Source organism: Hyaena hyaena, unplaced genomic scaffold (genome assembly GCF_003009895.1).
Source record: "Hyaena hyaena isolate Hyena2069 unplaced genomic scaffold, ASM300989v1 scaffold_737, whole genome shotgun sequence".
Lineage (NCBI taxonomy): Eukaryota > Metazoa > Chordata > Mammalia > Carnivora > Hyaenidae > Hyaena > Hyaena hyaena.
The window spans coordinates 257,864-271,814 of NW_024081368.1; the positions used below are offsets into that span (position 1 = coordinate 257,864).

A 13,951-nucleotide genomic window follows, 5' to 3' on the forward strand; every position below is an offset into this window, starting at 1 on the left:
ATATTCATTATTCAACATAATTAAATAAAAGTATAAGTATTTTAAAGTTACTTCTTCAGTTATTTGGGATTAATGGCTTGATGTTTATAAGATAATGTTAATTATGATTTTGGAAGATTTTGTATGTCATCGATGGTAATTATTAGGGTGAAGGATCACTTAGTTTATAAGGATATTTTAAAAAACTTATAATTTCTTTGAGGGGAGCATTTATGTGAGATAATGCTATATAAGGAATTCACACATTTGTTTTTTACTTTCCTCTTACTGAATTGATGTTAATTTCTTCATACAAAAGGAGAACTCTTAATGCTTTAAATCAAGTGATAGAAAGTTAATTATTGGGAGGCTTTGCTCAGCTCCATATATATATATTTTTTGTTAAATAATGCATTCCATTATATGTACATAAATAAACCAAAATATTGAGTAATAAGTAGTGTTGCTAAGCAAACACAGATGTGTAGTCTAAGTAGAGACAGCATATGTCTAATCAAATTCTTTTATGACTGAAAAAATCTATACCAACTTCAATTTAAGCATAAGTACTACTAAAAATGCACTAAATTTCATGTAAAGGATTCCAAAATTAGAGGACTCCAAAAGCATATTCCTGATTTTATTGGTTCATTCTTCATTGTTTCATGTTTCAAAGTTCTTAAATATTTCCATATTTGTAGGGCCAAAGGAAACCAATATAAATGTTGCAGTTTTAGATCATCTCTACTTTAAGAAGTTGAAATTGTTTTCAAACCATGTAGAGTAGAACATTATTTCCTAGAAGTCTGTGCAAAGCCCATTTTTAAGAGTATGGTGCAGACTTCCTTGATGAAAGAGTGACCCTCTTTCAAAGGGGTGTAGACACCGGAAAGTGTGATTCATAGGAGCCATTATTGAAATTATTTATCACAGTGTTTTATGTCATGTGTAGAGGAGCAGAAAGTATTTTTGAAAGCTAGATATATAGGTAATATTCTATATTTATGCTTTTTATTCATTCTTACAATTTACTGAAGTGTATTTTTTAAAATAGTTGTATGACTAGACTATCTGATAAAAATGTTCAGAATATTTGCCTTGTTTTGTTGAAAAAGACCTAGTTTTAAGCAGTTCACTAACCTTTCTAAGGTATTCTGCTTATGTAGGATTCATCAGTTTGGTAAATACTAAGTTCTTTACATACTGCAGACATTCAGCATTAAAGATGAATAAGGCATGTCCCATCCTTAAGGAGAATGGTCACCAAAGCCATTCATCACCAATGTGGTTGTCCTCCATACTGACCTAAAAGTTACTGTGATAGTTGTTTACTACTACTATTGTTAATATGTTAAAAGCTCACTTAAATTTCCAGGGTAATGTAAAGGTTAGTTATAGTGTAATCTAGATAAAGTTATGTTTTGGGATACACATTAAAGTTCTCTTTTATATTTTGGTTACTTTGACTATAGCTATCTATAATGGATAAGTTAACTGTTCCAGGAAGTTTAGTGTTGGGCAGAGCAGGAATATTATGTAGAAAAACTTGGCATTGACCTTAAGAATATTGAATACTTTAAAAAATAAAGCCTTGAGTCTTGAATATGTTATTGTAGTTTGGATGCTTGTTCATTCGCCTGGTACATTTTTAAATGTTTAGGATTTGGTAGAGAGTTTTAGTTTATATTTGGACTGTTTGGATCTGACTCAAAATACTGATTTGTTAAGTTTATAGCAGTTCATGTTACTTGGCATAATTACTATAACCTTTGAGGAGATTTTCAAAGATTAATTTTACTGTTATAGTGCTAAAATATTATGGTAGAGGATTTAAATCTTTATTTAATGTGTGTGGCATTTTAGGCCGTAAGTAATTTTCAATTAAATACTTAAGTGCTCAAGTTTTACTTTTGTATACCTAAATTTGACTCTAGTGACTGTATGGTAAAATGATATGTAGCACCCATTTCATGTAATTAAATTTATTTTTATTTTTTTATTAAAAATTTTTAAATGCATATTTAAAATACTTTTGTGAGAGAGAGAGAGAGACAGACTGTGGGCAGGGGAGGGGCAGAGAGAGAGGGAGACACAGAATCCTAAGCAGGTTACAGGCCCTGAGCTGTCAGCAAAGAGCCTGATGTGGGGCTCAAACCCATGAACCATGAGATCATGAGTTGAGCTGAAGTCCGTCGCTTAACCAACTGAATCACTCAGGCACCCCTATAATTAAATTTTTTAATTGGGAGAGTTGGCATGGATATGTGAAGAAAACCTGCAGATGGAACTTACTTTAGTATGTCTTATCAGGTCCTCTTTATTTAACTGCTAAATGCATCCTTTGAATGTGTGTGTGTGTGTGTACACACACACACACATATATGTATATATATACAGCATCAAGTAGCAAGGACATTGCAAAGCATCCAATGTTTGAAACATGAAGAAAGTAAGTTCATAGAAGCACCCTATAAACTATAGAATTATGTATAAATTTAAGACCTTGTTATTCATAAGGATCAGCTATGGCAGATGCTTCAGAGAAGTCAAGGAAATTATAGTAGAATCAAAACCTTTTGGAGTTTTTAGATTTGGTAATTTTGAGCCTCAACAAAATTGTATTCTATGGGGATTTGGAGAAACGTTACTTTCATACATGGCTGGTGTGTATAAATTGGTATCATTTTGGAGAGCACTTCTGCAGGATCTAATAAATTTGAAAACAAATCTGTCTCATACCCATCTATTCCAATTTTCAATGTCTATCCTAAAGCAGAGGTCAAAAAATTTTTCTTTAAAAGGTCAGATGGTAACTATTTTAGACTTTATATGCAAAATTTACTATATCATAGAAATACTTAAGTAATAGGGGAACAAATTTCCATAGATTTTGAGTTGATGAAATTAAAAATGTAATAGAATACACTTTTTTTGTAATATAGTTTTACTAATGAGAAGAATGGAATTCTTGGGGTAACATTTAACATCACTGGGGTTCCCCCTTAGTTTTCCCTGTCACCAAATGGATTTTGAATGTTCATATGTAAAAATTATTCATAGCTCATAGGCAGCACAAAAACAGGCATTGGGTGAAATTTGACCTGTGGCTTGCTGATCTCTGTCCTAGAGAAATTTTTGCACATGAAAATACATACAACTGGAGGTCTGGATATACTCACAGGGGTAGCTCTCCACAATGTAAGTTTTGGTGGGAATCCAAGGAGCACAATGGTATACATAAGTATGGTGCCATTTATTTAAATGAAGAAAACAGAATAATGCTAAATATTGCTCACAGGTAGATGAGATATAACATGTAGATGAAGGTATAACAAACAAGTGGACAGGAGACATCCCAGTTCTTGAAAGTAGATTTAAGTGGTTTGGGTGTGGTGTGGGGCCAGTGGGACTAGTATGAGTGTCATGGTTAAAGTAGATTTTAGGTATGTTTTAAGATTTTTAATTTTTTAAATAGTGACTTTATTGATACAATTTACATATAATTCATGTTTTTAAAAGAACAGAAATGAGTGATTTTTAGTATTTTCAGAATTCAATCATTACCAGTATCTAATTTCAGAACATTTTCATCAACCCCAAAAGAAACCCTCTGCCTATTAGCAATCACTCCCAATTTAACTCTTTCCCTTCTACCCCTTGTAACCACCAACTTACTTCCTGTTTCTATGTCTTTGCCTATTCTGGTCCTTTTTCTTTTCTTTTCTTTTTTTTTCTCTTCTCTTCTCTTCTCTTCTCTTCTCTTCTCTTCTCTTCTCTTCTCTTCTCTTCTCTTCTCTTTTCTCTTCTCTTCCCTCTTTTCTGAGAGAAAATAGACAATCTTAATCAGGTTCCACACCTAGCGCAGAGCCTGAACTGGGGCAGGGTCTCACAGTTGTGAGACCATGACCTCCGCTCAAAATCAAGAGTCCAGTGCTTAACTAACTAAACCACTTAGGTGCCCCTTGGACATTTCATATACATGAAATCATACAGCATATGTTGTTTTGTGACTGGTGGCTTTCCCTGAGCATAGTGTTTTTAAGAGTCATTCATATTGTAGCATGTATCAGGATTTTATTCCTTTTTTATGGCTGAAGAATAATATATGAATATACTGTATGTTGTGTATCCATTTATCTGTTGATGTGCATTTGAATTGTTTCTACTTTTTGGCTATTATGAATAATAGTTATGAACATCCGTGTATGGATTTTTGTATGAAAATAGGTTTTCATTTCTTTTGGGTATATACCTAGGTGTGGAGTTGTCTGGTTAAATGGTTAATTATTTTTAACATTTTTAGGAACTACAGTACTTTTTTTCCCAAAGGGATTATTAAGTCATTTTCCTGTTCTACTACCACATTTTTTATTTTTTCACATCCTCACTAACACTTGTTATTGTTGGTCTTTTTGATTTTTATTCATCTTAGTGGTCTTAAAAAGGTATCTCATTCTGATTTTGATACATACATCCATAATGTTTAGTGATGTTGGATTTTTTTTTTTTTTCCCACATCCTTATTTGCCATTTGTATTATCTTCTTTGGAGAAATATCTATTCGGATCTTTTGCCCATTTTTGAATTGTCTTTCTGTTGTTGAGTTATAAGCATTCATTAGATATTCTGAAGGATTTTATTTCTTTAAAAGTGTAGGTGACAGAATGACAATATTCATATTTTTAAAGTCTGGGTAATGAAAAAATTTATTTTCTCAGTTAAATTGTCACTGGGAAAAGTCAAGAGAAAATACTTAATTTCTCTCCATAAGAAAATAATGAAATTATCATTTTTCAATCCAGAGTTTCCTTTTGTTTTAGTGGATATATGAGCAGAAACTAGATTTAGAGGATTTAAGGAATGCATAGGCAATGAAAAAAAATGCAGTGTTTTCCAGGCATCTCTTTCCAGATAACTTGCTGATTAAAGATGAGAAATGGAATTTTACTGAGGATTGGAGAAGAGACAGTGGTGAGAAAGTTTGTTTTTTCTTTAAGAATAAGTGGAGGGGCTCCCGGGTGGCTCAGTCGGTTAAGCATCAGACTTTGGCTCAGGTCATGATCTCTAGTCCTTGGGTTTGAGCCCTGCATCGGGTTCTGTTCTAACAGCTCAGAGCCTGGAGCCTGCTTTGGATTCTCTCTGTGTCTCCCCCCTCTCTCTGCCCCCACTTGTACTCTATCTTTCTGTCTGTCTGCCAAAGATAAATGAACATTAAAAAAAATTAAAAAAGAAATGGAGAATCTAGCATACTTTTTTGGAGAGGGGAAAGAGGAAATGGAGGGAGGAAGCAAGGTAGAGTAAATTGTGAGCTAATTTACTCTAATTATGAGCTAAATAAAATGAAGCATCATAGGACCCCCTCTGACACCAACAGGTTTAGTGAAGCCCGATACCCTGTTTCCAGGTTTCCAAATAACTCTCAAGGTCCTGGTTGCCCACCTTCCTAATAGCAGAGAGTGTTTACCGGAGAGGACCTGTTCTTAACTGACTACTGGCTTGCCAGGCTTTGTGAGACAACTCAAGGAAGGTACGCTTCTAATCACGCCATAGGATCTGTACCACTTACCTACCTCTGTGGAGAGATTCTCAGAGCAAGAGGCTCAGGGCGGCCACAGTTCGTTTAAAGGGTCAGTAGTGCCAGTCCAGCGACACAGACCCCAAGAAGGGAGTGTCCCCTCCAAGGATTCCTCCCCCAGTCCCCAGCGTGGATGGGGGAGCCCGGACCAGCCGCTGCCCACTTCTCCATTGGTGGGGAACCAGTTGTATCTGCACACGTGTCTATGTTTTTTTAAGAACAGAAAATGAACAAATCCCAGAGAAGACCTGAAGCCATAGGACACTGAACTGCAGGAGTCAGGGAGGAAAAGAGTCCACTAAGAAGACAATCTCATAGGTGCTTGAGTGTGAACTGGGAAAGATAAAAACAGCCAGGACCAGAGACACGGAGGGAGGGGAGGGAACCCCTTTCCCGGGGATCCTCAGAGAGTCGAGGGGAAGAGAAACAGTGGCTGAAACTGCTCATCCAACTGTCCCTGGAGAAGAAAAAAACCTCGCTCGGAATGGAAGAGTGATCCTATTTATAGCTGTGGTGCTAACTTTGGGCTGGGTGCCCCTTCCCAGGGGGCGCCAGGAGAAACTGCTCCACTGCTCTCCTGGCTCCATCGCCAGTTGGGAAGCAGCCTGGTCTGCCGGATTATATTTTGAGCCGTATCAATAAAGGGCGTGGACCAAGACCTGGAAAGAGGCGTGGCTTGGGACATAGAGCACAACCCACCTTGGCTACTCCCCGGGCACGGGGAGATCTTACCCAAAAGAGTGAGTTGCAGTGCTTGGTTCGAGAAAGGACTGGGGCACCACCATTTTTCTCCCCACAACCACCAAGGTAGGACCTCAGGGATCAGCCCGAGTGAGACTTTAGTGGAGCGTAAGACCTGCCTACACCAAACCACGCCCATCCCTGCTAGAGAGCTGCCTTTGTTTGTTTTTTTTCTTACCTAGAGCCTGGGGCAGACCAACATGGATGCACTGCTGTGGTTAATTCTAGATCAATTCTTTCTATTCAGATATATTTTCCTTTCTTTCATTTGTATCCCTCCCCGCTGCTGGACTGGGCACAGTGGTCATTGGTTTGCTTAAACAATCACATTTAATCCTTTCTCTAGATGTATATTCTACATCTTCACTGCTACGTTTCTATCTTTCTCTTCTCTCTCTGGAGTAATCAGACTATATAGTTTCTCTGAGTAACATCATCTTCGTTTCTTTCTCCTCACCTCTTACCGTATTCTCTTTCTCTCTCTCTGAATTAAGCCTCTTAGTCTCTCTGCCTGGTCGTTGTCCAATTTCACTTCCTCCCCGCCCTGTCATTTCTCTCTTTGTATATGCTCTTCCATCAGCACTGCATACCCCCTGCTCTTTATTGGTAGCTGGGAATTCTGGTTTTATGCTTTTAGACTGTCCTTTGTCTATTTTTTTTTTCTTTTTTTATCTCTTTTTCTTTTTCCCTTTTGGTTTGCTTGCTGTTGAATTTGTGCGTTTGTGTGCCTTTGTACTCTCTGTGTTTGTCTGTTTTCTTTTCCAAGGCTACCTCAAGAAACAAGCCAAAGTACACATGGTATTTGGAGAGTCCCAAATACCACTACAAGTAGGGAAATAAAATAACCGAAGTCTCAACAAGAGAGATCAAGAGACACCATTCAAAGAACACTTCCTGAATGGACAGGCCCTGGACAGTGAAAGAGCCTTCTTTAATACAGTGGTACTCTTAGGTGCAGAGCACATAATAAGCTTTTAAGACTAACAAGAGACAGAAAGCTAGCCAAAATGATGAGATGGAAGGACTCTCCTCTAAAGAAATTCCAGGAAGAAATGACAGCTAAAGAAATGCTCAAAACAGATAGAAGCAACATAACTGAACAAGAATTTAGAACAATAGGGGCGCCTGGGTGGCTTAGTCGGTTAAGCGTCCGACTTTCGCTTAGGTCATGATCTCGCGGTTCGTGGGTTCGAGCCCCGCGTCGGGCTCTGTGCTGACTGCCAGCTCAGAGCCTGGAGCCTGTTTCATTCTGTGATTCCCTCTCTCTCTGACCCTCCCCTGTTCACGCTGTCTGTCTCTCTCTCTCTCCTAGAAATAAATAAAAAACATTTAAAAAAAAAATTTAGAACAATAATCATAAAATTAATCGCTGGGCTTGAAAAAGGCATGGAAGACATCAGAGAAGCCATTGCTACAAAGATTATGGAGCTTAAAAATAGTGAACTAAAATATGCTATAAATGAGGTGCATAATAAAATGGAGGCGTCCAATGCATGGGTCGAAGAAGCAGAGAGGAGAATAGGTGAATGAGAAGACACAATTATAGAAAAAGAGAGAAAAAGATAAACTGATCCAGGAACATGAAAGAAGAGTTCGAGAGCTGAGTGATGCAATCAAACAGAACAATATCCGTATCATAGGAATTCCAGAAGAGGAAGAGAGAGGGAAAGGTGCTGAAGGAGTACTTGAACAAATTATAGCAGAGAACTTCCCCAATCTGGGGAAGGAAACAGACATTGAAATTGCAGAGGCACAGAGAACTCCCCTCAGACGTAACTTGAATTGATCTTCTGCACAACGTATCCTAGTGAAACTGGCAAAATATAAGGACAAAGAGAGAATTCTGAAAGCAGCTAGGGATAAAAAGGCCCTAAAATACAAAGGGAGACCTATCAGAGTAGTTAACAGACCTACCTACTGAAACTTGGCAGGCCAAAAAGGAATGGCAGGAAATCTTCAATGTGATGAGCAGAAAAAATATGCAGCCAAGAATCCTCTATCCAGGAAACCTATCATTCAGAATAGGAGAGATAAAGGTCTTCCCAAATAAACAAAAATTGAAAGAATTTTCACCACTAAACCAGCCCTACGAGAAATCCTGAGGGGGACTCTATGAGGGAAATGTTACAAGGAACACAAGGTACCAGAGACACCACTACAAGCATGAACCCTACAGAGAACACAGTGATTCTCAACCTATATTTTTCAATAATAACACTGAATGTAAATGGACTAAATGCTCCAATCAAAAGAAATAGGGTAGTAGAACCGAGGGTAGTAGAACCGATAAAAAAAAAAAAAACAAGATCCATCTATTTGCTGTCTACAAGAGACTCATTTTAGACCCGAGGACACCTTCAGATTGAAAGTAAGGGGATGGAGAAATATATGTCATGCTATTGGAAGTCAAAAGAAAGCTGGAGTAGTTATACTTACATCATACAGACTGGACTTTAAAGGCAGTAACAAGGGATGAAGAAGACATTATATAATAATTACAGGATCTATCCATCAGGAAGAGCTAACAATTGTAAATGTCTACGCATCTAATATGGGAGCACCCAAATACATAAAACAAACACAAACAGGAACAAACTTATGGACAAGAATGTGCTAATAGCAGGGGACTTGAATATTCCACTTACAACAATGGATAGATCAACTAGACAGACAATCACTAAAACAATGGAGTTGAATGACACATTGGATGAGATCGATTTGACAGATAGAATTCTACATCCTGAGGCTGTGGAATTCACTTTCTTCTCAAATGTGCATGGCACATTCTCCAAGATTGCGTACTGGATCATAAAGAGCCCTCAATAAATATATAAGAATTGAGATCATACCATGCACACTTTCAGATCACAATGCTATAAAACTTGAAATCAGTCACAGGAAAGAGTCTGGAAAACCTCCGAAAACACGGAGGGCAGAGAACATCCTACTAAAAAAAAAAAAATGGGCCAATCAGGCAATTAGAGAAGAAATTAAAAAATCTATGAAAACAAATGAAAATGAAAATACAATTCAAACGCTATGGGATGCAGGAAAGGCAGCCGTTAGAGCAAAGTACATTGCACTCCAGGCCTATTTCAAGAAATTAGAAAAAGTGCAAGTATAAAGTCTAAGGACACCTAAAGTAGCTAGGAGAGCAACAAGAGCACCCCAACCCAGTAGAAGAAGAGAAATAATAAAAATCAGGGCAGAAATAAACAATATAGAATCCAAAAAACCAGTTGAACAGATCAGTGAAACCAAGAGTTTTTTTGTTTTGTTTTTGTTTTTGTGTTTTTTTTTTTGTTTTTGTTTTTAATAAACAGAATTGACAAACCTCTAGCCCGGCTTCTCAAAGAGAAAAGAGAGCACCCAAATAGACAAAATCATGAATGAAAATGTATTTATTACAACCATTCCTTCAGAAATACAAGCAATTATCAGGGAATATTATGTAAAATTATATGCCAACAAACTGGATGACTTAGAAGAAATGGACAAATTTCTAAACACACGCACTACCAAAATTCACATGAGAAGAGATAGAAAATCTGAACAGTCCCAAAAGTAGTGAAGAAATTGAATCAGTTATCAAAAATGTCCCAACAAATAAGAGCCCTGGGCCTGATGGCTTCCCTCGGGAATTCTACCAGACATTTAAAACAAAGTTAATACTCATTTTTCTCAAGCTTTTCCAAAAAATAGAAATAGAAGGAAAACTTCCAGACTCCTTCTATGAAGCCAGCATCACTTTGATTCCCAGGCCGGACAGACACCCAGCAAAAAAAGGACTACAGACCAATATCCTTGATGAATACAGATGCAGAAATCCTCAAAGAGGTACTTGCAAATCGAATGCAGCAGCACATAAAAAGAATTATCCACCATGATCAAGTGGGATTCATTCCTGGGTTACAGGGCTGGATCAATATTTGCAAATCAATCAGTGTGATACATCACATTAACAAAAGAAAAGATGAAAACCATATGATCCTGTCTATAGATGCAGAAAAAGCATTTGACAAAATATAGCATCCTTCTTAATAAAGACCCTTAAGAAAATTGGGATAGAAGGAACTTACTTAAACATCTTAAAAGCCACTTATGAGAAGCCTTTAGCTAACATCATCCTCAATGGGAAAAACTGAGAGCTTTCCCCCTGAGACCAGCAACACGCTAGGGATGTCCACTCTCACCACTGTTGTTCAATATAGTGCTGGAAATCCTTCCATCAGCAATCAGACAACAAGAGGGAAAAAAAGGTATCAGATTTTGCAAAGAAGTCAAACTTTCACTTTGCAGACGACAGGATACTCTACATAGAAAACCCGACAGACTCCACCAGAAGCCACCTAGAACTGATCCATGAATTCAGCAAAGTTGCAGGGTACAAAATCAATGCACAGAAATCAGTTGCATTTTTATACACCAATAATGAAGCAACAGAAAGAGAAATCAGGAAAATGATCCCATTCACAATTGCACAAAAAAACATAAAATACCTAGGAATAAACCGAACCAAAGACATAAGAGATCTGTATGATGAAACTATAGAAAACTTAAGAAGGAAATTGAAGAAGACACAAAGAAATGGAAAAACATTCCATGCTCATGGATCTGAAGAATAAATATAGTTAAAATGACATTATTACCCAAAGCAATCTACACATTGAATGAAATCCCAATCAAAATTGCACCAGCATTCTTCTAAAAGCAAGAACAAACTATCCTAAAATTTGTATGGAACCACAGAAGACTCTGAATAGCTGAAGTAATATTGAAGAAGAAAACCAAAATGGGAGGCATCACCATCTCAGACTTAAGCCTACTACAAAGCTGTAATCAATCAAGACGGTATGTTATTGGCACAAAAACAGACACATAGATCAGTGGAATAGAATAGAGAACTCAGAATTGGACCCACAAGAAGCGGGAAAGAGTATCCAGTGGACAAAAGACAGCCTCTTTAACACATGGTGCTGTGGGAGAACTGGACAGCAACATGCAGAAGAATGAAACTATATCATTTTCTCACACCATACACCAAAATAAACTTAAAATGGATAAAGGACCTGAATGTGAGACCAGAAACCATCAAAACCCTAGAGAAGAAAGCAGGAAATAACTTCTTTGACCTCCACCACAGCAGTTTCTTACTTGACACATCCCCAAAGGCAAGGGAATCAAGAGCAAACATGAATTATTGGGACTTCATTAAGATAAAAAGCTTCTGCACGACAAAGGAAACAATCAATAAAACTAATAGGAAACTGATGGAATGGGAAAAGATAGTTGCAAATGACATATCAGATAAAGGGCTAGTATCCAAAATCTATAAGGAACTCTCCAAACTCCAGACCCCAAAATCACATAATCTAGTGACAAAATGGGCAGAAGATATGAACAGACACTTCTCCAAAGAGGACATCCAGATGGCCAACAGACACATGAAACGATGCCCGGCATCCCTCATCATCAGGGAAATGCAGATCAAAACCACACTGAGATAACACCTCACGCCGGTCAGAGTGGCTAAAATGAACAAGTCAGGAGACTATAGATGCTGATGAGGATTTGGAGATATGGGCACCCTCCTACACTGTTAGTGGGAATGTAAACTGGTGCAGCCCCTCTGGAAAACAGTGTGGAGGTTCCTTAAATAATTAACAATAGGACTTCCCTATGACCCAGCAAGGGCACTGCTAGGAATTTACCTAAGGGATACAGGAGTGCTGGTGCATAGGTGCACATGTACCCCAATGTTCATAGCAGTGTTAACAATAGCCAAATCATGGAAAGAGCCTAAGTGTCCATCAACTGACAAATGGATCAAGAAGATATGGTTCACCTATACAATGGAATACTTCATGGCAATGAGAAAGAATGAAATCTGACCTTTTGTAGCAACGCTGGTGGAACTGGATAGTGTTATGCTGAGGGAAACAAGTCAGGCAGAGAAAGACAGACAGCATATGTTTTCATGTATAGGAGGATTTGAAGGAACTTAACGGAGGACCATGGGGGAAGATAAGGGGAAAAATAGTTGGAGAGAGGGAGGGAGGCAAACCATGAGAGATTCTTGAATGCTGAGAACAAACTGAGGGCTGAAGGGGTTGAGGAAGAGGGGAAGGGGGGTGATGGGCTTGGAGGAGGGCACTGGTTGGGATGTGCACTGGGTGTTATATATAAACCATGTTGACAATAAACTGTGAAAGAAAAAAAGTGAAGGATCATATTGCTGTTCTAGCAATACGGAGTTTTGAAGAAGTCCTTTATCCTTTTTGGACATCATTTTTCCCATATGTGAACTGAAGTGATTTATTTAATCTCTATGCAGTTTTAGCTCTCAAGTTTCTAATTTTCAATCAACTAGATCTGGTACCACCTTCCAAAAGCTTTTCCTTCCCAAATGTTCATTATTCTGCAGAATTCTCCGTATAATCCTCTTTCTTTAGTTTTTGTTTATTCCAGTGTATTACTGTATACGGGTTTACTACATCTTTTTTTTTTTTTTTAACTGTTTTACTTATTTTTGTAAAATACACTTAACATAAACATTACCAGAGTGCCTGGCTGACTCATTCGGTAAAAGGTGCTTCTTTTAATGACTCGGTTGTTAGTTTGATCCCCACATTGAGGGTATAGAGATTATTAAAAAAAAAACAACAACACAAAAGTTACCAGTGTTACACAGTTTTTAGGTGTATAGTTACAGGAGAGGAACTACATTCATAATTGTGCAACTTTCATTACCATGCATTTCCAGAATCTTCTCTTGAACCCAAACTGAAACTTTATTAAATAATTTCAGTTCTTTTCTTCTCTGTCCCTGGGTAACCACCATTCTTCCCACTGTCTCTGTGAATTTGACTACTTAGTACCTCATATTAGTGGAATCTTATGATGACTGTCCATTTAACTGTTGTATTTTATTAGGATACTGTATCTAAGATTCATCCATGTCATAGCATAGTTTCAAACTTGCTTACCATTTGAGTCTGAATATTACATTGTATTTTTGTACCACATTTTGTTAATACACTCTTTCATTGATGAATACTTGGGTTATTTCCACATTTTGGGTAATATGGATTATGGTGGTATAAACGTGATATGTGAATACCTGTTAACTTCACTCATTTTTATTTGTTATATATAGCCTAAAATGGAATGCTAGATAATATTATAATTTTGTATTTAATTTTACTAATTTATTTTTTATTTTAAAAATTTTAAGTTTGTTTATTTTGAGAGAGAATGAGAGAGACCACATGGGGCAGAGAGAGCGGGAGAGAGACAATCTCAAGCAGGCTCCACACTGTCAGTGCAGAGCCTGATGCGGGGCTCAAAGCCACAAATCACGAGATCATGTCCTGAGCCAAAGTCAGACCCACTTGACTGACTGAACCACCTAGGTGTCCATATGTTTAATTTTAAATAGACAGCATATGATTATTTATAGCAGCTATACTATTTTGTATATTCAAAAAATTTTAAAGTTTTTATTTAAATTCCAGTTAATATACATGTAATATTAATTTCAGGTGTACAACATAGTGATTCGGTACTCTTGTACAACACCCAGCGCTCATCACGAGTGCACTTCTTAATCCCATGACTTATTTAGCCCATTCTCCCACCCATCTCCTCTGTGGTAAC

At 37.4% G+C, this 13,951-nt stretch overlaps 1 protein-coding gene across 1 annotated transcript in view; it reads left to right on the top strand.

Moving 5' to 3' along the window:
* The window catches only part of VPS13B (vacuolar protein sorting 13 homolog B), a 770,486-nt gene that overhangs the window by 83,880 nt on the left and 672,655 nt on the right, over positions 1–13,951 (top strand). The window lies entirely within an intron of this gene.